At 38.1% G+C, this 23,707-nt stretch overlaps 1 protein-coding gene across 1 annotated transcript in view; it reads left to right on the forward strand.

Moving 5' to 3' along the window:
• Positions 1–23,707, forward strand: part of ZNF527 (zinc finger protein 527) — a 101,169-nt gene that overhangs the window by 11,989 nt on the left and 65,473 nt on the right. The window lies entirely within an intron of this gene.

Genomic DNA, 23,707 nt, shown 5'->3' on the forward strand with positions numbered 1-23,707 from the left:
TTATGTATTTATGTGATATTGGTTGTCACTTCTCCTTCCTTTCTGATTTTACTTATTTGGGCCCCTACCCTCTTTTTTCAATGGGTCTGGCTAAAGATTTATCAGCTTTGTTTTATCTTCAACGAAACCAGCTCTTGTTATATTGATCTTTTCTGTCCTTTTAGACTTACTTTATTTGCTTTTGCCCTGATCATTATTATTTCCTTCCTTGTTACTGACTTTGTTATTCTTTTTTAAGTTTCTTTAAGTATAGGGTTAGGTTTTTTTGTTTGTTTGTTTGATTTTTTGAGGCCAGTATCACTAGGAATTTTCTTTTTATAACTGTGTCCCATAGTTTTTTGATCATTGTGTTCTTGTTGTATTTGTCTCAAGGTATCTTTTGATTTCTTCCTTGATTTCATTGTTTACCTATTTATTGTTTAGTAGCATGTTATGTAGCCTCCATATGTTTGTGTGTTATTCAGTTTTTTTTATAATTGATTTCTAGTGTCATACCATTATAGTTACAGAAGATGCTTGACAAGATTTCGATCATTTTAATTTTATTGAAACTTGTTTTTTGGCCTAACAGGCTTGTATCCTGGAAAATGTTGCATGTGCACTTTAAAACAATGTATATTCTTGCTGCTTTGGGATAAAAATGCTCTAAAGCTACCAATTAAATCCATCTGGTCTATATCATTTAAAGCAACTGTTTCTTTGTTGATTTTCTGTCTGGATGATTGTGATTGATGCCAATGGGGTGTTAAATTCCCCTGCCTATTATTGTGTTATTGTCCCTCTCTATCTTTATGTCCATCAATATTTATATATAGGTACTTCTATGTTGGATGCATAGCTGTTTACAAGTGTTATGTCCTCTGTTGCAGTAATCCCTTTATGATTATAAAATGGCCTTTGTCTCTTCTTGTAGCTCTTGTCTTAAAGTCTTTTTTTTCTGATAAAAGTATTGCTACTTCAGCTTTTTTGTTTCCATTTGCATGAAATGTTTTTACATTTCTTTACTTTGAGTACGTGTGTGTCTTTCCATATGAAGTGGGTCTCTTGTAGGCATCATTTGTGTCTTCTATTTTTTTTCCATTCAGCCACCCTATGCCTTTGAGCATTTTGTTGATTTACATTCCAAGTAATTAATGATTATCATTGTATAGTTTTCTGTTGTTTTCTAGTTCTCTGTTCCTTTCTTATTTTCTTGCTCTCTTCTCTTGTATGTTAATAACCTTCTATGTTGTTGTGTTTGCATTTTTTCCTTTATTTCTTTTACATGTCATGTAGGTTTTTGGCTAGTGGTTACCATGTGCTACATATATACCAAAGTATTTTTATAGTAGTCTATTTTGAGTTGATGGTTGCTTACTTTTGAACACATTCTTTTTTAAATATTTTTTATTGATTATGCTATCACAGTTTGCCCAATTTTCCCCCTTTATCCCCCCTCCACCCTGCCCCCCTAACCCTCCAGCATTCCCCCTCCCTTAGTTCATGTCCATGGGTTGTACATATAAGTTCTTTGAGTCCTCTGTTTCTTACATCATTTTTTATCTCTCCCCATCTCTTTTATGCCTACTAATTATGCTTCCTCTTCCCTGTACTTTTCCCCCCCTATTCCTCCCTTCCCTCTCCCCACTGAACTCTGTGTGATGTCCATTTCTCTGATTCTGTTCCTGTTCTGGTTTGCTTAGTTTTTGTTTTCATTGTTTTTCTTTTCTTTTCGGTTCATTTGTTGATAGTTGTGAGTTTGTTGTCATTTTATTGTTCATATTTTTTTAATCTTTTTCTTAGATAAGTCCCACTAATGTTTCATATAATAAGGGCTTGGTGATGATGAACTCCTTTAACTTGACCTTATCTGGGAAGCACTTTATCTGCCCTTCCATTTTAAATGAAAGCTTTGCTGGATAGAGTAATCTTGGATGTAGTTCCTTGCCTTTCATGACTTCAAATACTTCTTTCCAGCCCCTTCTCGTCTGTAAGGTTTCTTTTGAAAAATCAGCTGATAGCCTTATGGGAACTCCTTTGTAGGTAACTGTCTCCTTATCTCTTGCTACTTTTAGGATTTTCTCTTTGTCTTTGATCTTGGGTAACTTAATGGTGATGTGCCTTGGTGTGTTCTTCTTTGGGACCCTCTGAGCTTCCTGGACTTCCTGGAAGTCTATTTCCTTTCCCAGATTGAGGAAGTTTTCCTTCATTATTTGTTCAAATAAGTTTTCATTTTCTTGCTCTTGTTCTTCTCCTTTTTGGAATTCTTGTTTCTCCATTTTGTTCCAGTTAGATGTTTATTTCTTCCTTCTGTTCCAAATCATTGATTTGAGTTCAGGTTTCCTTCCATTCATTGTTGGTTCCCTTTATATTTTCCTTTATTTCACTTTGCGTAGCCTTCATTTCTTCCTTCATTTTGTAACAGAGCTCAATCAAATTTGTGAGCATCCTGATTAATAGTGTTTTGAACTCTGCATCAGATAGGTTGTCTCTCTTCTTATCATTTAGTTCTTTTTCGGGAGTTTTGATCTGTTCTTTCATTTGGGCCATATTTCTTTGTCTCCACACACCTGTTAGTGGTGAGCAGAGGAGCCTTAGGTATTGGCCAGCATGGGGCAGCCCTCTTTGGTATTGGGGTGCTGTCTGTGGGGGAGGGGTCAGAGGGAACAATGCCACATCCTCGGCTCTCATTCCACCTTCTGTCTCTTCTCTCACTTCCCACAAGCAGATCGTGCCCCTTCATGTGCTGATTCGCAGGTGGGTGGATTTGTGTACATTTTAGGATCCTGTGGGCCTCTCCAGTAGACTCTTGTGTGAGTCTGGGAGTTTCCCCCGCCACCTCTGCAACCCCTACAGACTTTTTATAGCCAGGGGTTTTGAGTCTTTAGTTTCCTGTGGTGAAACTCTCAGTTTCACCATCTGTCTCGCCTCCCCGTTGTTCCTCCTGACTTATCTGTGCACTAATGTGGGATCCCCTGTGCAGCCTGCCACCTTGCCTTGCCTTGTATCCTCTCTCTGCCTGACTGCCCATCTCCACCTCTCCTACCAGTCTGGATGGATGTTTCTGTAACTCCTTGATTGTTAGACTTCTATGAAATGATTTCCTGACAGTTCTGGTTGTTCTTTGTTTTTAAATTATTATCTTTCTTTTGGTTGTGTGAGGAAGTGAAGCATTTCTGCCCTTGCCTCCATCTTGGCTGGACTCCCCAGTAAATGCCTCTAAAATTGGACATACCCCTATTTATAGGAAATGAGGCACAATGATATACTCCAACATTGTCACTGGTTTTTTGATCTTTTTTTTAAGATCAATTAAATTTATTGGCATGACATTGGTTTGCAAAACCATACAGGTTACAATTGTACCTCTCAATAAAACATCATCTGCTTACTGCATCATGCACTCATCACCCCAAGCAAAGTCTCTTTCCATCCCCATTTCTCTCTTCCTATACCTTCTCCACCTAGCCCCCACCCCTCTTTCCCTCTAGCTACCACCACACTGTTGTCTATGCCTATGTGTTATATATATATATGTCTTTTTTGGCTCATCTCTTCACCTGCTTTCATCTACTCCCCCCACCCTCCTCCCCTCTGACACCTGTCAGTCTGTTTCATGTATCCATGCCTCATGTTTCTATTTTGTTCATCAGTTTATTTTATTTGTTAGATTCTAATATAAGTGAGATCATATGTATTTGTCTTTCTATGACTGGCTTATAGCATTTAGCATAATGTTCTCCAGGTCTATCCATGTTATCATGAAAGGTAAGATTTCCATCTTTTATGGCTGAGTAGTATTCCATCATGTAAATGATGAGCACTGGGGTTATTTCCATACCTTGGCTATTGTAAATAACACTGCAATGAGCATAAGGGTGCATATATATTTTTGAGTTAGTGTTTTAGGATTCATGGGATATATTCCCAGGAGTAGGATCTCTGGTTTCAAAGGCAGTTTCTTTTCTTACTTTTTTTTTCAGTTCCATTTTAAATGTTTTGAAGAATCTCTATACTGTTTTCCATAGTGAATGCACCAGTCTGCATTCCTATCAACAGTGTGCTAGGGTTCCCTTTTCTCCATAGCCTTGCCAGCACTAGTTTGTTGATTTACTGATGATAACCATTCTAGCATTTGTGAGGTGATATCTCATTGTGGTTTTAATTTGCATGTTTCTGATGATTAGTGGCTTTGGTGACTTTTAGCATGCTTTATATTCCTATTGCCATCTGTATGTCCTCTTGGAGAAGTGTCTATTCAGGTCATTTGCCCATTTTTAAATTGGATTGTTTGTCTTCCTGGTGTTGAGTTGTATAAAATCTTTATATTTTTTAAAAATTAACCCCTTATCAGATGTATCATTGACAAATATATTCTCCCACACAATGGGTTTCCTTCTCATTTTCTTGATGGTTTCTTTTACTGTGCAAAAGCCTTTTAGTTTGAGGTATTCTCATGTGTTTATTTTTTCCTTTGTTTCCCTTGCCCTAGGAGATACATCAGCAAAAATAGAATCTGAGATTATATTGCCTAAATTTTTTTCTAGAATTTTTATGGTTTCATGAGTCACTTTTAAGTCTTTTATCCATTTTGAGTTTATTCTTATGTATGATTTAAGTTGGTGGTATAGATTTATTTTTTGCATATAACTGTTTAATTTTCCTAACACCATTTATTGAAGAAACTGTTTTTACTCCTTTGTATGCTTGCCTCTTTTGTCAAATATTAATTAACCATGAAATCGTGGGTTTATTTTTGGGCTCTCTGTACATTGAGCTATATTCCTGTTCTTATATTAATACCAGGCTATTTTGGTTACAATTGCCTTATATTATAGTTTGATATCAGGAAATGCGATATTTCTAACTTCGTTCTTATTTCTTAGTTGTTTGCTTCCATATAAATTTTTTTGAACATTTGTTCTAGATCTGTGCAATATGCCATTGGTATTTTAATAGGACTTGTGTTGAATCTATAGATTGGTTTGGGCAATATGGACAATTTAATGATGTTAATTCTTCCAGTCCATGAACATGTTACATGTTTTTACTTATTTTTATTGTATCATCCTCAATTTCTTTCTTTAATGTCCTATAATTTTCTGAGTACAGATATTTTACCTCTTTGGTTAAATTTATAAATAGGTGCTTTATTTTTTTTATTACAGTAGTAAATAGGATTGTTTTCTTAATTTCTTTTTCTGATAGTTCATTATGGGTACATAAAAATTCTACCAACTTCTGAATATTAAATTTGTATCCCGATACTTTGCTGAATTCATTTATTAGATCTAGTAGTTTTTTTGTGGAATCTTTAGAGTTTTTTATATATAATATTATGTCATCTGCAAATAATGACAGTTTTACCTCCTCTTTTCCAATTGGATAGATACCTTTTATATTTTCTTCTTGCCTGATTGCTGTGGCTAGGACGTCCAGTATATTGTTGAATTAAAGTGGTGAAACTGGACATCCCAGTCTTGTTTCAGAATTAAGGGAAGTGCTTTTATTTTTTATTGTTGACTTATTACAGATGTCCCACATTTTCCCCCTGTTTTCCCATATGCACCCTGTCCCCCACAGCCCTCCCCTGGCTTGACAAACAAAATAAAATCAGAGGAAATGCTTTTATTTTTTGCCTGTAAAGTATGGTGTTGGCTGTTTACTATTCCTCTATTCCCATCTTGCTGAGAGTTTTCATCATAAATGGGGGCTGGATTTTATCAAATGCTTTTTCTGCATCTATTGATATGATCATGTGATTTTTATCTTTCATTTTGTTTATGTGATATATATATTGATTTGCAAATATTGTACCAACATTGCATCCCTGAAATAAATCCCACTTGAAAATGCTGTATGGTCTGGTTTATAATGTATGCTGGATCTGGTTTGCTAATATTTTGTTGAAGATTTTACCATGTATGTTCATTAGGGATACTGGCCTATAATTTTCTTTTTTTGTAGTGTCTTTATCTGGCTTTGGAATCAGGATAATATTGGCCTGGCAAAAAAGAGCTGGGAAATCTTTTGTCTTGAATTTTTTGGAATAGTTTGAGAAGAATAGGTGTTAGTTCTTGAATGTTTGGTAAATTTTGCCTATAAAGCTGTTGGTCCAAGACTTTTTGTTTGCTGGGGTTATTTGATTACTTCTTCAATTTTATTTGTTTTATGTGGTCTATTTGGGTTTTCTGAGTCTTCCTGACTTAGTTCTGGAAAACCGTATGTTTCTAGGAATGTATCCGTGTGTCCTAGTTTGTCCAATTCGTTGGCATATAGTTGTTCATAGTATTTTCTCACAATGTTTTATATTTCTATGATGTCAGTTGTTACCTCTCTTCTTATACTTCTGATTTTATTTACTTGGGTCCTTTTTGTTTTTTTTCTTTATGAGTCTTGTTAAAGGTTCATCAATCTTGCTTATCTTTTCAAAGAACCAGCTCTTTGTTTTATTGATCTTTTGCAATTTTTTTAGTTTTGTTGTTATTTATTTTCCCCCTGATCCATATTAATTTTTTCTTTCTAATTACTAGGCTTTGTTGTTTTTTCTATATTTCTTTTAGGTACAGGATTAAATTGTTTATTTTAGGTCTTGTTTCTTGAGGTAGGCCTTTAATGCTGTGAACTTCCCTCTCAGAACTGCTTTTGCTGTGTCCTGTTTATTTTGGGTTGTTGGGTGCTCATTGTCATTTGTCTCCAGGTAATTTTTGAATTCTTCCTTGATCTCATTGATAATCTATTTATTGTTTAATAACATGCAATTCAGTGTCTATGTGGTTGAGTTTTTTATTTATATTGCAGTTGATTTTAAGTTTCATACCATTGTGGTCACAGAAGATGCTTGGTATGATTTCAGTCTTCTTGAATTTGTTAAGACTTACTTTGTGTCCTAACATGTGGTCTGTCCTTGAGAATATTTCACGTGCACTTGATAACAAATGTATATTCTGCCATGGGATGAAATGTTCTGTAAATATCAATTAAATTCATTTGATCTAGTGTGTCATTTAACATCATTTTTACCTTGTTGATATTTGATCTGGAAGGTCTATTCATTGATGGCAGTGTGGTGGTAAAGTTTCCTGTATTATTGGAAATTTTATTGCTGTATTGCTGTTGTTCTATTCATTAACGTCCACCAAGATTTTCTTTATGTATTTAGGTGGTCCTTTGTGGTTTCTTACATGTTTACAAGTGTTGTATCCTCTTTTTGGATGATTCCCTTTATTATTTTGTGGTGACCTTCTTTGTTTCTTTTTATGGTTTTTGTTTTGAAGTCTTATTTCTTTTAATATAGTTTTTTGATTATGCTACTACAGTTGTCCCATTTTCCTCACTTTACTCCCTTCCACCCTACACACCCTCTCCCACCCACATTCCCCTCCCTTTAGTTCATGTCCGTGTGTCATACTTATAAGTTCTTTAGCTTCTACATTTCCCATACTATTCTTGCCCGCCCCCTGTCTATTTTCTACCTACCATCAATGCTACTTATTCTCTGTATCTTTTCCCCCTCTCTCCTCCTCCCACTCCCCTGTTGCTAACCCTCCATGTGATCTCCATTTCTGTGGGTCTGTTCCTGTTCTAGTTGTTTGCTTAGTTTGTTTTTGTTTTAGGTGTGGTTGTTAATAATTGTGAGTTTGCTATCATTTCACTGTACATGTTTTTGTTAGATATAAGTATTTTTACTGTAGCTTTTTTATAATTTATATTTGCATGGAATACATTTTTTTCCCCTTCACTTTTAGTGTGTGTGTGTGTATGTTTTGTTCTGGGGTAGGTCTCTTGTAGACAGCATATATATGGGTGATGTTTTACCCATTCAGCTACCCTGTCTCTTTTAATGGAAGCATTTAATTCAATTACCTTTAAGATTATTCTTGATAGGTACTAATTTACTACCATCTTATTCTTTATACCTAGGTTCCTCTCTCTTTCTGGTTTTATTTTTTTCTTCTTAAAGCAGGCCCTTTAACTTTTCTTGCAATAATGGTTTGATGGTATGAAATCCTTTATCTTTTCTTATGCCTGGAGAGCTTTTTTTTTCCCTGCCTTCAATTTTATTATTTTTTAAAAGATTTTGTTTATTTGTTTTTTGAGAGAGGGTAAGGGAAGGAGAAAGAGAGGGAAACATCAGTGTGTGGTTGCTTCTCACACATCCCCTACTGGGGGCCTGGCCTGCAATCCAGGCATGTGCCCTGATTGGGAGTCGAACTGGCAACCCTTTGGTTCGCAGTCCTGCGCTCAATCCACTGAGCTACACCAGCCAGGGTCCCACCTTCAATTTTAAATAATAGCTTTGCTGAATGGAATAGTCTTTGTTGTAGGTTTTTGCTTTTCATCACTTCAAATATTTCATGCCAATCCCTTCTGGCCTGAAGTGTTTCTCTTGAGAAATCAGCAGACAGGTAATTGCTTTTCTCTTGCTTTTAGAATTTCTCTTTGTCTTTAAGGTTTGCTATTTTAGTTATGATGTTTCTTGTTGTGGGCCTCCTTGTGTTTGTCTTGATTGGGACTCTCTCTGCTTTCTTGTGTGACTTTTTCCTGTCCAGGTTAGAGAAGTTTTCAGCCATTATTTCTTCAAACAGGTTTTTTATTTTTTGCTCTCTGTCTTCTCTTATTTGTATGCCTGTGATGCACACGTTGTTATGATTGATGTTGTGTAATAGGTCCCTTAGTCTTTAGTTTTTAAATTCTATTTTGTTTTTGATGTTCTACTTCGGTACGTACAATTATCCTGTCCTCTAAATCACTAATTCATTCCTCTGCTTCATCTAACCTACTATTGATTTTTTCTAGTGCAGTCTTTATTTCATATATTATGTTCTTTATTTCTGAGTGTTTTTTATGGCTTCTCTGTTATTTTTAATGCTTATTATTTTTTTAAGTTCTCACAGAGGTCATCTATTCTTTCCCTGTGGCCCTTGAGCATCTTTATAACTAATGTTTTAAACTCCGCGTCTGCTATTTTGGTTGCTTCCAGTTCATTTAACTATTTTTACAGGGATTTCTCTTTTTCTTTCATTTGGTGGATACTTTATTTTCCCATTTTGTCTTATTTTCAAAGGTTTATTTTATTCTCATTTGAGAGAGAGGGGAAGGTGTTAGAGAAAGAGAAACATCAATGTGAGAGAGAAACACTGATCGGCTGCCTTCTGCATGCACCCTAATGGGATTGAGCCCAAACCTGGGCATGTCCATGACTGGGAATTGAACCAGCAACCTTTTGGTTACATTACAATGCAAACCAATTGAGTGACACTAGCCAGGACCCCATTTTGTTGTTTTTTTTCTTCCTGCAACAATATTTATTTATTTTTTTAAAAAAATTTTAAAAATTTTTTATTGTTTTTCAAGTACAGTTGTTATTTTTAAATTTTATTTTAATTGTTATTGCAGTACAATTTTCTATCTTTTACTCCCATCCCAACCCACCCACCCAGCCCTCCCCTCCTCCCTGCCATTTCCGCCCGCCCCTAGTTTTTATCCATGTGTCCTTTATACTTGTTCCTGTAAACCCTTCCCCTTTTCCCCTGAAATTCCCCTGAAATTCTCTCTCCTCTCCCCTCTGAACTCTGTCAGTCTGTTCTTTATTTCAGTGTCTTTGGTTATATTTTGCTTGTTTCTTTGTTTTGTTGTTTAGATTCCTGTTAAAGGTGAGATCATATGGTATTTGTCTTTCACTGCCTGGCTTATTTTACTTAGCATAATGCTCTCCAGTTGCATCCATGCTGTTGCAAAGGGTAGTAGCTCCTTCTTTCTTTCTGCTGCATAGAATTCCATTGTGTAAATGTACCATAGTTTTTTGATCCATTCATTTACTGATGGGCATCTAGGTTGCTTCCAACACATGGCTATTGTAAATTGTGCTGCTATGACCATTGGGGTGCATATGTTCTTTTGGATTGGTGTTTCAGGGTTCTTAGGATATAATCCTAGCAGTGGAATTGCTGGGTCAAAAGGCAGTTCCATTTTTAGTTTTCTGAGAAAATTCCATACTGTTTTCCACAGTGGCTACACCAGTCTGCTGTCCCACCAACAGTGCAGTAGGGTTCCATTTTCACCACAACCTCTCCAACACTTGTTGTTTGTTGCTTTGTTTATGATGGCCATTCTGACTAGTGTGAAGTCCCATTTTGTCTTTATGTAGCAGGTAGGTCTTGTATGACTCCCAAACTTGTTATGATGTCTTTATGATGAAGGTGTCTTGTTGGGCTCAGTGGTACAGTCTTCCAGTTCATCTGATCTCGAAGTCCAGGAATGTTTCTTGTGGGTTATGTACACTCTCTGTTGTAGTTGAGTCTTGAATGCTGTTGGCTCTTTCTTGTGTGGAGTTAACCTATCAGGCTACTTGACTATGAGAGTAAACTTCAATTACCATGTGTGAGATGCTCTGCTGGTGCTACCCCAGGGCATTCTTCCCAGCCGGTTCTGGTGCCTGCTGGAATCCCTCTTTGGGTGCATTGCTTGTGTGGCTAATTAGTTTGAGCTCTGGTGTGGTCTGAAGCCCACCACTAGTTGTGTTGGTTCTGGTCCACTTGGGCAGGGTTCAGGTACAGGTCAATATGATATGTGTGCAGCCTTGGGCTACCTGTCTGGGGCTGACATGCTGTTAACTGTTTTTGGCTTCCAGTCCTGGGCCTGGCTGTGCATTGGTGGGATCAATCTTTGTGTAAGGGTCGGCTTCCTTTAGCTTAGAGTGAGGGGGCCATATATGTAAAAGGAGTGAGGCTCCAAGAGGTCTGCCTTCACCTGTTAGCTGCCCCTCCTCTGCCTTAGGTTTTTGTTCTTTTTCCAGAGCCTTCCAAAGAAAGATTGTAGATTGGGTCCACCTTTGTTGTGTATCAGTGACCCTGCCATGGGTTGTGTAGTCTTGGTATGGCAGGGTGACCTGGATCAAGAGAACATGGCTTGTTGGTTTTCTACTTGGGAATTACAGTTAGGTATTCAATGAGGAGAAGGTGAACCATACTCCAGAGCCAAACCACTCAGAGTCTCCAACTATAGTTCCCCTAGTATTGGCATGCTGCAGGTTCTGGTTGGTATAACCAGTCACCCTCTGTAGGGCAAGCTCAGCGTCCCTGGGCTCAGGGGTCAGATCAAAGGTCTCCCATTTGGGGTGATGCCAGCCCAGCCCACTGGAAAGGGCTAAATACTTCATCCTGCTTCCCAGAAAGTATTCTCTAAGGGACTCACTCTTTGAATGTCCTAGCTCTAATCTGCTCTTCCTTTTCCCTTGAACACTGAGCCCAGCTAGGCATGGAATCCAAGACTTGGCAGGGCTGGTCCTAAGAGTCTCCCACTGGGGTAGTACCTATAAGCCTGTGGGAGGACTGCAGGCACTTCTCCCCCTTCACAGGGTATCATGTGCTGAGCTCACAGAGGAGATAAGAGTGCCCCCACACCTGGGATATAACCACATACCACAGCACCCACCCTTCTGGTCCTCAGTCAAAAACTTTCCCCAGAGACACACTTCAAAAGTTCCAGCTTTGGGTGGCACTCTGATCCCTCTGTGCTGCTGAACTCAGAAGGAGAGGACCAGCCAAATGATACAGCTGGTGGGGGGAGGGGCATAGGCTGTGCAGTTGAAGCAGAGGGAGTGGGCCCTCTTTCCAAAGCCACATACCTTAGTTACTGAGTCTTGGCCAGAGCCTCCCAAGAAAAAGAGGATCCCCAAAATCACTGCTAGGTGCTGCCAGCAGACACCTTTACAGAACCTTAGTAGGGCAGAGTGGCCTTGCCAGCAGTCAGAGACTGGACAGTCCCCTCCTCAGGCTTGTGCTGTAACAGGAGTGCTCCTCCTTGGGAAGGTGGTGTCTGGGTCTCCCAGGTGAATTGAATCCTCTTCGATTTTCACCACCAGATGCATATGGGCTCTTTTTTTTTTTTTTTTTTTTTTTGTCTCTGTTGCTCTTGGTTGGGGATCTCTGCACAAGGTTGAGATTTCATGCTTATGGGGGAGGGAGTTTTGAAGCTAAGATATCCCTTTGGCTTCTCAGCTGCCACTGCTTCTGAGCACAGGGGCTAGCCCTTTTTGTGTCTCTGCCCTTCTAAACAGGCTCCATGTGACTTCTGTAAATCCATGGTTATAATATTTCAGTTCAACTAGCCTTCAGTTGGTTATTCAGGTTGATTTTTCTATAATTTAGCTGTAAATCCAGTTTGGGGCCAGGAGCAAATGAATGTAGCTTCCACCTATTCTGCAGCCATATTTGAATCTCTCTTCTCCCCACCCCCAACCCCCACCCAGCCCTACTCATTCTTTATTTTATTTATTTTTATTTTTTTATTAAATACTTTTAAATTTTATTGTTGTTCAAGTAGAGTTTTCTGCCTTTTCTCCCTACATCGCCCCCCCACCCCATCCATCCCCATCTTCCTGCCCTGATTCCACCACTCCCTTGTTTTTGTCCATGTGTCCTTTATACATGTCCATGAAAACCCTTCACCCCTTTCCCCCCATTATCCCCTCCCATCTCCCTTCTGGTTACTGTCCGTTTGTTCTTAATTTCAAAGTCTCTGGTTATATTTTGCTTGCTTGTTCATTTTGTTGATTAGATTCCAGTTAAAGGTGAGATCACATTGTATTTGTCTTTCACCACCTGGCTTATTTCACTTAACATAATGCTCTCCAGTTCCATCCATGCTGTTGCAAAGGGTAGGAGCTCCTTCTTTCTTTCTGCTGTGTAGTATTCCATTGTGTAAATGTACAATATTTTCGTGATCCATCCATTTACTGATGGGTACTTAGGTTGCTTCCAGCACTTGGCTATTGTAAATTATGCTGCTATGAACATTGGGGTGCATATGTTCTTTTGGATTGGTGTTTCAGGGTTCTTAGGATATAATCCTAGAAGTGGAATTGCTGGGTCAAAAGGCAGTTCCATTTTTAGTTTTCTGAGAAAATTCCATACTGTTTTCCACAGTGGCTGCACCAGTCTGCAGTCTCACCAACAGTGCAGTAGGGTTCCCTTTTCTCCACAACCTCTCCAACACTTGTTGTTTGTTGCTTTGTTTATGATGGCCATTCTCAATGGTGTGAGGTGGTATCTCATTTTGGTTTTAATTTGCATCTCTTTGATAGCTGGTGATACTGAGCATCTTTTCATGTGTCTCTGGATCCTCTCTATGTCCTCCTTGGAGAAGTATCTGTTCAAGTCCTTTGTCCATTTTTTAATTTTTTTTTTTTTTTTGTCTTCCTAGAGTGGAGTCATGTGAATTCTTCATATTTTGGAGACCAAACTGTTGTCTGAGGTATCATTGGCAAATATGTTTTCACATACAGTTGAGTGGATGAATCTCTTGATACTTAGATCTTCTGTCAACTTTTCTGTAATAATTTCCATCTTGAACATGTTGCTGGCAGCAACTGCTCTGGTGGGATCTGTGAAAAGACCCCATTTAGAGTAGTACAAGATACCTAGGAATAATCTGAATAATAATTATGCATTATATATAAGAAATAACACTTGTGTCTTGATTTAAAAAATAAAAAAGATATTCTGTGTTCCAGGAAAGCAAGACTCAATGTTATAAAGATGTCAGAATGCCTTAAATTAAGCTATTCATTTTATGTAGTCTCAGGAAAAATACGAGTATAATGTTTAATTGATTTATGTTAATATGGAAACTTTTGAAATGGTGAGTAATGAGGGGTGTTTTTTTTTAATCTAGATAATCTTCAGTGCCAGAACTTTCTTCTTTTTTCCTAAAAATTTTATTTTTTTAAGAGCAGTTTTTGATTTACAACAAACTTGAGAAGAAGGTACAGTTTCCCCCACACATTCGATACATTTGGTACAACCAATGAACCTACAATGGCACATTATTATCATCCAAGTTCCCTAGTGTACATTAGGGTTCAGTCTTGATATTGTACAGTCTCAGGGTTTGAACACGTGTATAATGACACGTACCCACCATTATAGTATCATACAGAGTAGTTTTACTACCATAAAAGTACCTAAAAGTACTCTTTTTTTCTCCCTCCCTTCTAACTCCTAGCAGTCACTGTTCTTTTACTCTCTCCATGTTTTTGCCTTTTTCAGAATGTCATATAGTTGGAATCATATTATATAGCTTTTTATATTGGCTTCTTTTATGTGATAGTATGTCTTTTCATGGTTCCATAGCACATTTCTTCTTTAACAGTGGATAATATTTTATTGCCTAGATTTACCACAGTTTATTTAACCATTCACTGAGGAATATCTTGGTTGTGGCCAAGTTTTGGCAATTGTGAATAAAGCTGTTATAAATATCAGTGCACAAGTGTTGTATGGCATTTTCTCAGCTCTTTGGGGAAAATACCAAGGAGCATGATTGCTGGACCACATGATAAGAATATGTTTAGTTTTGTAAGAAGCTTCCAACTGTCTTCCAAAGTGGCTGTACCATTTTGTATTGTTACCAGCAATGAATGAGAGTGCCCTTTGCCCCTTGCCAGTATTTGGTGTCAGTTGAGGCAGATCCTAGCCTGCAGGATCTGTGTATGTTATGGCTGCTAGAGAACAAATACACATAGACAACAGAAATCCTGTGGAGAAAAAGGGAGAGCATGGCTACTCTCTGAGAGAGAGGGTGAGAGGGCCAGAGAGCCCCAGTCCCTGCCTGGACAGGCTTTTATTGCTTATCCCGGTACATTACATGGAGGGTAGTCCTCATTTACTATGCACAGGTTCACTGCAGGGGACTGCCTTTTACAGATAACAAAGGAAGGAATGTTGCTAATCACTTCAAAGAGAAGGATGTTGCAGACCAAGGGGAGAAGTGGTTGAACCTGTCACAGTCCATACTTGGGAGGTTTAGCTCAGATTTTAGGAAGTTGCAGTAAGCCCTTGCTGCCTCAATTCAGGGTGAGGGAGTTTTAGCAAAAGCAAGTCTCGTAGCAGTCTAGGTACAATGCAGGCCTGATTCCCCACAAGAAAACCTCTCTGTGGGTGTGGTCCTACATGCCACTCTCTCCCTATTGGTTTTCCACATGGAGGCTGATCTCCCTTTCCATGCCATGTGAAGTGGTTCCTTACAGTCAGTGTTCTGGATATTGGCTACTCTGATAAGTATTTGGTGAAGAAATCTTTTATTAAGACATTAAAACATATTTTTCAATTACAATAGAGAATGTGATACTGGCCAATGAATAAATAGATCACCGAACCAAAATAGAACTACAAAGGAATCCAAACATGTATCATCTATGATTCATCATCAATTTTAAGGCTCACTTTTTTTTTCATTTCATCATATCTGAAGTGAAGTAATATCTTATGTAATTTCTTTCTTAATCAGCATGTAAAATAATGGTGTGCTTTAAGTCCCATGAAATATTATATTATTCATATATCACTTTGCATACCTGTGTCTCCTCCTCTGGGGGAAAAATTAAGTAGGATTTATAACTCATATCTTACACTAAAAGAAAATTATAATTGATAATCCTATAATCTTTTACCAAATAATCTTAAACTAATTGATTAAAGATTTACATGTATAAATGAAAGCATTAAAGTTGTAGAAAACAGTGAAATTTATACAAATATGTATAGGTCACAAAGATCTTACTGAAAGAAGGTAGAAAAGTTCACATTTGACTGTTTTGTGTGGCAAAAACACATGAGCAAAGTTAAAACATTTTTTTTTCTCCAAAACGAAGCTAAGGTGTAAGAAAGAATAATGCTTCTGTGTAGGTGTGGGTATGGGTCTGTGGTAGGGAAAGTTGACTGACTTCCTTGGGTTTGGAAAGTGAGAAGACTTGATTAGGGAAGTCTTTAGTTCTGATCAGGGGCCACTGTGTTTCTGGCCAAAGGGCACCATTTGGGTAAATCTGCCCATAGAGGAGGAATCTGCTTATGGCAGGTCATGGCAGCTCTCTCTCTTGGGTTCAGAGCAACAGCATCACTAAATGGGGAAGGCCTGGCCTGAATTACATGGTTGAAGCAGGAACCTGGGTTGTTTTTGTGAAGGAGAGAGAATCTGTACTCTGTGTTCTTTGAACCTACTATCCAGGATCTGTCTTGCTGTAGTGAAACATGGGGTTTCTGGGATTGAGGAACATTGAATTATATCATAGGACCAAGGAAAGTGGAGGTAGTTTTTACCTGTTCAGTTTAGGAGCTGCAAGGCCCATATGGTTTCTAGAGCATTTCTTTGCTTCCTCAGGCCTACCTTCTCAGAGTACTATCCTTTTTTAAGAAAATGGTCCCAAGGAGCACTGATAATCTGCAATACTAAAACCATGGCCCAGGTGAGTTTATGTTTTTCTTACCTTCATGACATTATTTTCTTTTAATTTTTAAAACAATTTTTTAAGGATGTGTGAGCATTTTTGATTTCCTTTCTGGCTTTTTGTCTGTCAGGGTTCCCCTTCAGGATCCTGATCCCCATTTTCTCCCAATCTAGCCAGAAAATTCTTTTTTTTTTTTTTAGCTAAGGTATTTTTTTTGTTAAGATTTTATTTATTTATTTTTAGAGAGAGAAGGAAGGGAGGGAGGGAGGGAGAGAGAGAGAAACATCAATGTGCGGTTGCTGGGGGTTATGGCCTGCAACCCAGGAATGTACCCTGGCTGGGAATCGAACCTGGGACACTTTGGTTCCCAGCCCGCGCTCAATCCACTGAGCTATGCCAGCCAGGAGACAGAAAATTCTTTACCATTCTTAAGTGCCCCTCTTCTTTTGACCCAGGATTGATGTTTTGATTTAGTAAATAATTGATCATCTCTTTCCTCAGTCCTCTCCCAGGGACTATGATGGAGAGGAAATACATTCTCTTAAACAAGAGTAGATTTGTTTCAGGTGGAGGTATGAGTTGCTTAGCTGGGAACAAACATTGACAAGCCAAGATTGTCTTTACAGATCAGCATTCTCAGTAAGATAATGTTGTGGAAAATCCACCCACACTCGGGAGATAACGAAGCACAAACTTTTTTACCCCGGGGGGCTCAGAGGAGAATCATCCCAAATTCTGAGCCCAAAAAGGCTGGGTTAGGGGTCCTTTTTATATACCAGTTACACAGGTAGAAAGGGAGGGGGAACCAGATGCTGAAAGCAAGCATTCAGAAGCGGGGGCAAGGTTAGTGACCTTCAGGTATCGTTACATAGCAACGTCTTGCTAGCTGGCTCCTTACCTAAAAGTAACTTTTACTCAGCTTTTGTCCTGACAAAACTTGCAAGTGGTACAGAGAGCAGTTTCTTTTCCTGCCACAATAGGATGGAAGATGGTAGATTGTTGAAAGATCTCCTGGTTTAGGAGGCTTGGAGGATTGTGGAGTTAGTATTTTGGCTGATACAGACAGATCTCTATAAATTGTTTAGAGCATTTACAAGGAAATCCCAGTGTGAGGTGGAACAGGAAGTGTAGTTTGTAACAAATTTCTATATGAGTGACCCGTTTTCTTTATCTTAGAAATAAAGATAGGGATGATGGATCATTACAGTGACTTCAGCCAATTAATGAATTTGTTGAGCTCATACTGTCAGAGATGAGAAGAACCTTCTAAATCTTCCCGGTAATACCTGTATTGTAGAAAATTCTGGCATCAGAAAATAATTATTAAAGAATTTGTATTAATAGGAAGTTGTTTGTAAAGTAAGTCCCAAACATGAACTCGAGTTTCTGAGAAACTTAAGAGATGCTCTTTTGGAGATATTGCTATTTTAAAATGTATTTGTGAAAATACTACATTACAAATTCAAGGACTATTAAGAATAGGACCCTAAGCTACCACTTCATCTTATTCTCTAAAGGCAGATACCCTCATCTCTTTCAGCTGATTGCAATGGAATTGATCCATATTTTACATTAATATTCCTATATTGGTATTTCTTGATTAATAGATATTTAAACATTACCTAGTTATTTTTTGTAAGGTGTGTGTGAATTTATATTTGTTATGTCTCACTCTCTACTTCCTTTCCCCACAACAGAGTTATGTCTCCATTTTGTTTAAATCAGTGCTTTACTTGATTAAGATTACAATATTATTCAATTGCCAGTACACTCTGCCACCCTACCTTTAAAAACTTTATTGTCATAAAGTTTAGGCATAGAAAAGTAGTCTTATAAAATATCATATATTTACCATTCCACTTCAATAATTATCAATTCAAATTCAATCATGTTTCATCTATTCAGCTACCTGTTTCTTCCATGCCAACTCCCCTACCCTCACTCCCACACACAGCACTATTTTGAAACAAATAAATTACTGTGTATCTTTAAGAGATAAGGATTATATTTTTAAAAAGCTATTATGCCATGTTATATCTAAAAAGTTAAAATAATTATCAATATCATCAATATCTAGCCAGTGTTCATATTTCCATAATGTTCTAATTTTTAAATCATTTATTTGAATTAGAATCCAAATAAGGACTCTATACAACAATTGATTGATGTGTTTCTGAAGTATATTATTTATAGATACCCCTTCCATATTTTGTATTTCTGTGCAGTTTTTGATGTTGAGAAAAATCTTATTCATTTGTTCACTGATTGTATTTCTGTGGTATCATTTAAATGTTTTCTGAAAATTGGTAGTTAGGTGTTGAGGCTTCATCAGATTCAGCTGAAATTTTTTTGTGAAGAATATCTCATAGGTGGTGATGTGTGATTCCATTAGGAAGCACATTATAACTGGCTTTCCTTTTATATTAAATCAGTTTTTACAGTGAAATGGTTTCTTGAAATCTTGCAAAAGTGACCAGTAGTTTTTTATTCAGTATTGGTGATCATGGATATCAATATTCAGTATCATGGATATAAACATTTTTTATCTGATCAGTCATTACATTTCATCTCCAAATTATACTATTTTTGGCCAGTGGGAGGCCAGTGGTTGACTCATGAGTCCTTTTAACCTGATTCTAATTGTTTTTGATATCTCTCTTGCTTTCTGATACAACAGAATATTCACACTCATCTTTTAATTTCTGAATCAATCCTGAAATGATCTGTTTTCCCAAAGAAGCTTGCTTCCTTTTATTTATTTATTTTTATTTTTTTAAAGATTTTATTTATTTATTTTTAGACAGAGAAGGAAGGGAGGGAGAGAGAGAGACATCAATGTGCGGTTGCTGGGGGTTATGGCCTGCAACCCAGGAATGTACCCTGGCTGGGAATCGAACCTGGGACACTTTGGTTCCCAGCCTGCGCTCAATCCACTGAGCTACACCAGCCAGGGCTGGTTCCTTTTATTTAAATATGGTACTTAGAGACTACAATCTAGATACTAGCAATGCTCATTGCTACTGTCTAGACCTTTTCAAAAATTTAAGTATGGTTGGTATATAATCTATTGGTTATATTAGTTTCATGTGTTAAATATAGTGATTCAGCATTATTATACCTTTCCATTTTTTAAAATATATTTTATTGATTATGTTATTACAGTTGTCCCATTTTCCCCCCTTTATTCCCCTCCACTGTTTATGCCCCTCCCACCCACATTCCTGCCCTTCATTCATGTCCATGGGTTGTACATACAAATTCTTTGGCTTCTCCATTTCTTATACTATTCTTAACTTTCCTCTCTACCTTCCATTTAGCTACTTATTCCCTGTACCTTTTCCCCCATTCTCTCTCTTTCCCTTCCCCCTCTCCGCTGATAACCCTCCATGTGATCTCCATTTCTGTGATCCTGTTCTAGTCGTTTGCTTAGTTCATTTCTGTTTTTGTTTTTGTTTTTAGGTTTGGTGGTTGATAGTTGTGAGTTTGTTGTCATTTTACTATTCATATTTTTTATCTTTTTTTCCATAGATAAGTCCGTGTAACATTTCATATAATAAGGTTTTGGTGATGAAGAACTGTTTTAACTTGACCTTATCCGGGAAGCACTGATTTGATCTGCCCTTCAATTCTAAATGCTAGTGTTGCTGGATACAGTAATCTTGGATGTAGGTCCTTGCCTTTCATGACTTTGAATATTTCTTTCCAGCCCCTTCTTACCTGCAAGCTTTCTTTTGAGAAATCAGCAGATAGCCTTATGGGAATTCCTTTGTAGGTAACATCTCCTTTTCTCTTGCTGCTTTTAAGATTCTCTCCTTTTTCATCTTGGGTAATATAATTATGATGTGCCTTAGTGTACACTTCCTTGGGTCCAACTTCTTTGGGACTCTCTGAGCTTCCTAGATTTTCTGGAAATTTATTTCCTTTGCCAGACTGGGGAAGTTCTCCTTCATTATTTGTTCAAATAAGTTTTCAATTTCTTGCTCTTCCTCTTCTCCTTCTGGTACCCCTATGATTTGGATGTTAGAATGTTGTTCTGGAAGTTCCTAAGCTTCTCCTCATTTTTTCGAATTCTTGTTTCTTCATTCTGTTCTAGCTGAATGTTTATTTCTTCATTCTGGTCCAAACTGTTGATTTGAGTCCCTCTTTCCTTCCCTTCACTGTTGGTTCCCTGTATATTTTCCTTTATTTCACTCTTCATAGCCCTCACTTTTTTGTCCATTTTACAACCATACTCAACCAATTCTGTGAGCATCCTGATTACCAGTGTTTTCAACTTTGCATCTGATAGGTTGGTTATGTCTTTGTTGATTAGTTGTATTTTTTCTGGAGCTTTGACCTGTTCTTTCATTTGGGCTATTTTTTTCTGTCTCAGTTACCTGTGCATAGTAAGATGTGGAGCCTTAGATTTAGCCAGGCCTGGGTAACCATGTTTGCTGCATTGTGGTGCTATATGTGGGGGAAGGGTCCAAGGGGGAACAATGCCTCTTATTCAGCTCTCTGCAGGCTTTCAGTAACTTCTGCCCCTACCCAAAAGCAAATTGGGTCCTTCTGTTTCTGATTCCCTAGTGGGTGAGTTTGTGTATGTTCTAGGACCTTGTGGGTCTCTCCAATGAACTCTCGCATGAGGCTGGCAGTTTCTCCTGCTGTCTCAACCCCCACAGGTTTTTTCATCAGAAATTTTGAGGCTTTATTTGCCCACTCTGGAACCCCGGTTTGCATGGTCTCTCTCGCTCCCCACTTTTTCCTCCCAGTTTATCTGCACACAAATGTGAGACTGCTCTGTCTACCAGCTGCTGTCTTGCCCACCCAGGTCCTCCAGCCACTGCCTTGCCACAAGTCCTCTCCACCAAGCTGCCCATCTGCACCCCTCCTACTGGCCTAGATGAATGTTTCTTTATCTCCTTGGTTGTCAGACTTCCCTACAATTCAATTTTCTGTCAGTTCTGGTTGGTTTTTGTTTTTAAATTTGTTGTTGTTTTTCTTTTGGTTGTGCGAGGAGGTACAGTATATTTACCTACACCTCCATCTTGGCTGGAAGGCCCCCCTTTCCATTTGATCACCCCACTAACTCTAGTAATTATCTGTCACCATGTAAACTTATCACAATATTATTGACTATGTTCCTCTTACACTTTTCACCCTTTCCCTGCCTCTTCTGTTCTGGCTTCCATCCTTTGGTCTCTGTTTCTGTGATTCTGTTTTTGCTTTGTTTGTGTGTTTGTTGTTAGATTCCACATATAAGTGAAACCTGTATCTGCCTTTCTTTGCCTGACTTATTTCACTTAGTATAATAATCTCTAGATCCATCTATGTTGTTGCAAACGGCAAGATTTTTTGTTTTAGTGCTGTATAATATTCCATTTTGTGTGTATGTATACACATCTTCTTTACCCATTTATCTATTGGTGGAGGTTGTTTATATACTTGGCTATTGTAAGTAATGCTGCAATAAATACAGAGGCACATACATCTTTTCCGATTAGTGTTTATGTTTTCTTTGGATAAATACCTAAAGTGGAATTTCTGGGTCACACTGTATATATTTTTAGTTTTTTGAAGTATTGCCTTACTGTTTATGATGGACCTAGTCTGAAAATTGTTTATTTTAAAAAATTTATTATTGTTCTATTTTTTTATTTAAATGATTTTCTTTATTTTTCAATTAAAGTATATATGTAATATTATATTAGTTTCAGGTGTACACCCCAGTGATTAGACATTATATATGAAGAGGGACCCAAAAAACATGTAATTTATTTATTTAAAAAATGTGTATTCTTTCATGTTTAAACTTCAGTCACCTTCGAAGTACTCTCCATTTGATGCAATGAATCCATCAAGACTTTTTTCCACTGCTCAAAATAGTTTTTGAACTTGTCAATTTTGATACCTTTTAGTGCTTCTGCCATTTTTTTGTTTCACCTCATCCACATCAGGAAAACATTTCCCTTTGAGGGCTTTTATCATCTGGAGAAACAAACAAACCAAAAAAACAACCAAGTCACTTGAGTAAATAGGGAGTGTGGGGTGTGGGTGTCATGTCGTTTTGGTCAAAAACAGATTATTGCAGGTGCACTTGTAAATCACTCATCATGAAATGGACAAATGCATTGAAAGAGTCTTCAAAAAAAAATTTACTGAAGCCAAACACAGCTTCTCACAATGATGCCAGCTGGTGCACTGATACAGATGTGTTCCTACGACATTTACCTAGCTGAGAAAACTTGGACTACAAGGGGTGTGCCCTCCAGAAGATAAAGTGATCATCTCAACAAATCTTGTGACCATCTGACACCATACATAGTTATTTGTGGGGGAGCTTTGTCCAGCAGAGCTCTCTTGGTGACCATGGATGAGAATAAGTCTACCAAGACATAATCTGCTTGGGGAGGAAAGGCTGACCAGTCTCAGAGAAGAAGGGCCTTGAGCCTCTTTCTCAATGGGCTTTTATTGAGTTTAGTTTGCATAGGAATGCAAACTAAAGGGCATATATGTAAAGCTCAGCAATCATTGTCAGGCATAATGATCAAACAATGGATAACATTCAAAGAACTCTGAGGGCTTGTTCTGAGTCAGGGTCAGATAGGTAGAATGACGCCAAAGGGCCATAAAACTTTGGGAAACAAACTCATTTTATGCTTAGACCCTTAACATTTAAATTGAGGGTGTTTTTAGCAAAGCAGGTTTCACAGGATTTTAATGCATTCTTTCTCAGGCTTGATCATCCCCAGGAACCACCTGTTCCTGCACAGGGCTGCACTACCCTCCAGCATTGATTCAGGCCTGAATCAGGTGGGGGATGCAGGCAGCTAAGAGATTAGGAGACTTTTTACAGATAGAATGAGGAGTCAGGCTATAACAAACCCAAGGTGTGAAGATCCATCACCCCTTTTCTACAGTCTCCTAAGTCCTTCCCTGATGGCTCCTTTGTGATTGCGCCTGTCTTAGGTTGTTCCTTCCTTGAGGAGTCTTACCTGTCATTGACTATCTAGCCATCCTCCAGGGGCCAAGCAGGGTGAAAAGGGGAGCAGAGGCTGTGCCCTTGCCAGGAATACAAGTTTTGTCTTTTGGTGGCTTATGGTCCTAAGGCCTTTTTACTCAGCCTTAGCCATGGGGAGTTACAGCTTCTGAAACCAGGCAGGGTGGTTCTCAGCAGTTATTCGAATATTATTATTTTTTAAAGATTCTATTTGTTCATTTTTATTTTATTTTTATTTATTTATTTATTTATTTTAGATTTTATTCATTTTAGAGAGGGAAGGGCGGGGAGCTAGAGAGCGAGAGAGAGAGAAACATCAATGTGTGGTTGCTGGGGGTTATGGCCTGCAACCCAGGAATGTACCCTGGCTGGGAATCAAACCTGGGACACTTTGGTTCCCAGCCCGCGCTCAATCCACTGAGCTACGCCAGCCAGGGCTTCTATTTGTTCATTTTTAGAGAGAGGGGAAGGTCCCCCATCCTGGGGACCCAGCCTACAACACAGACATGTGCCTGAGACTG

Source organism: Phyllostomus discolor, chromosome 12 (genome assembly GCF_004126475.2).
Source record: "Phyllostomus discolor isolate MPI-MPIP mPhyDis1 chromosome 12, mPhyDis1.pri.v3, whole genome shotgun sequence".
NCBI lineage: Eukaryota > Metazoa > Chordata > Mammalia > Chiroptera > Phyllostomidae > Phyllostomus > Phyllostomus discolor.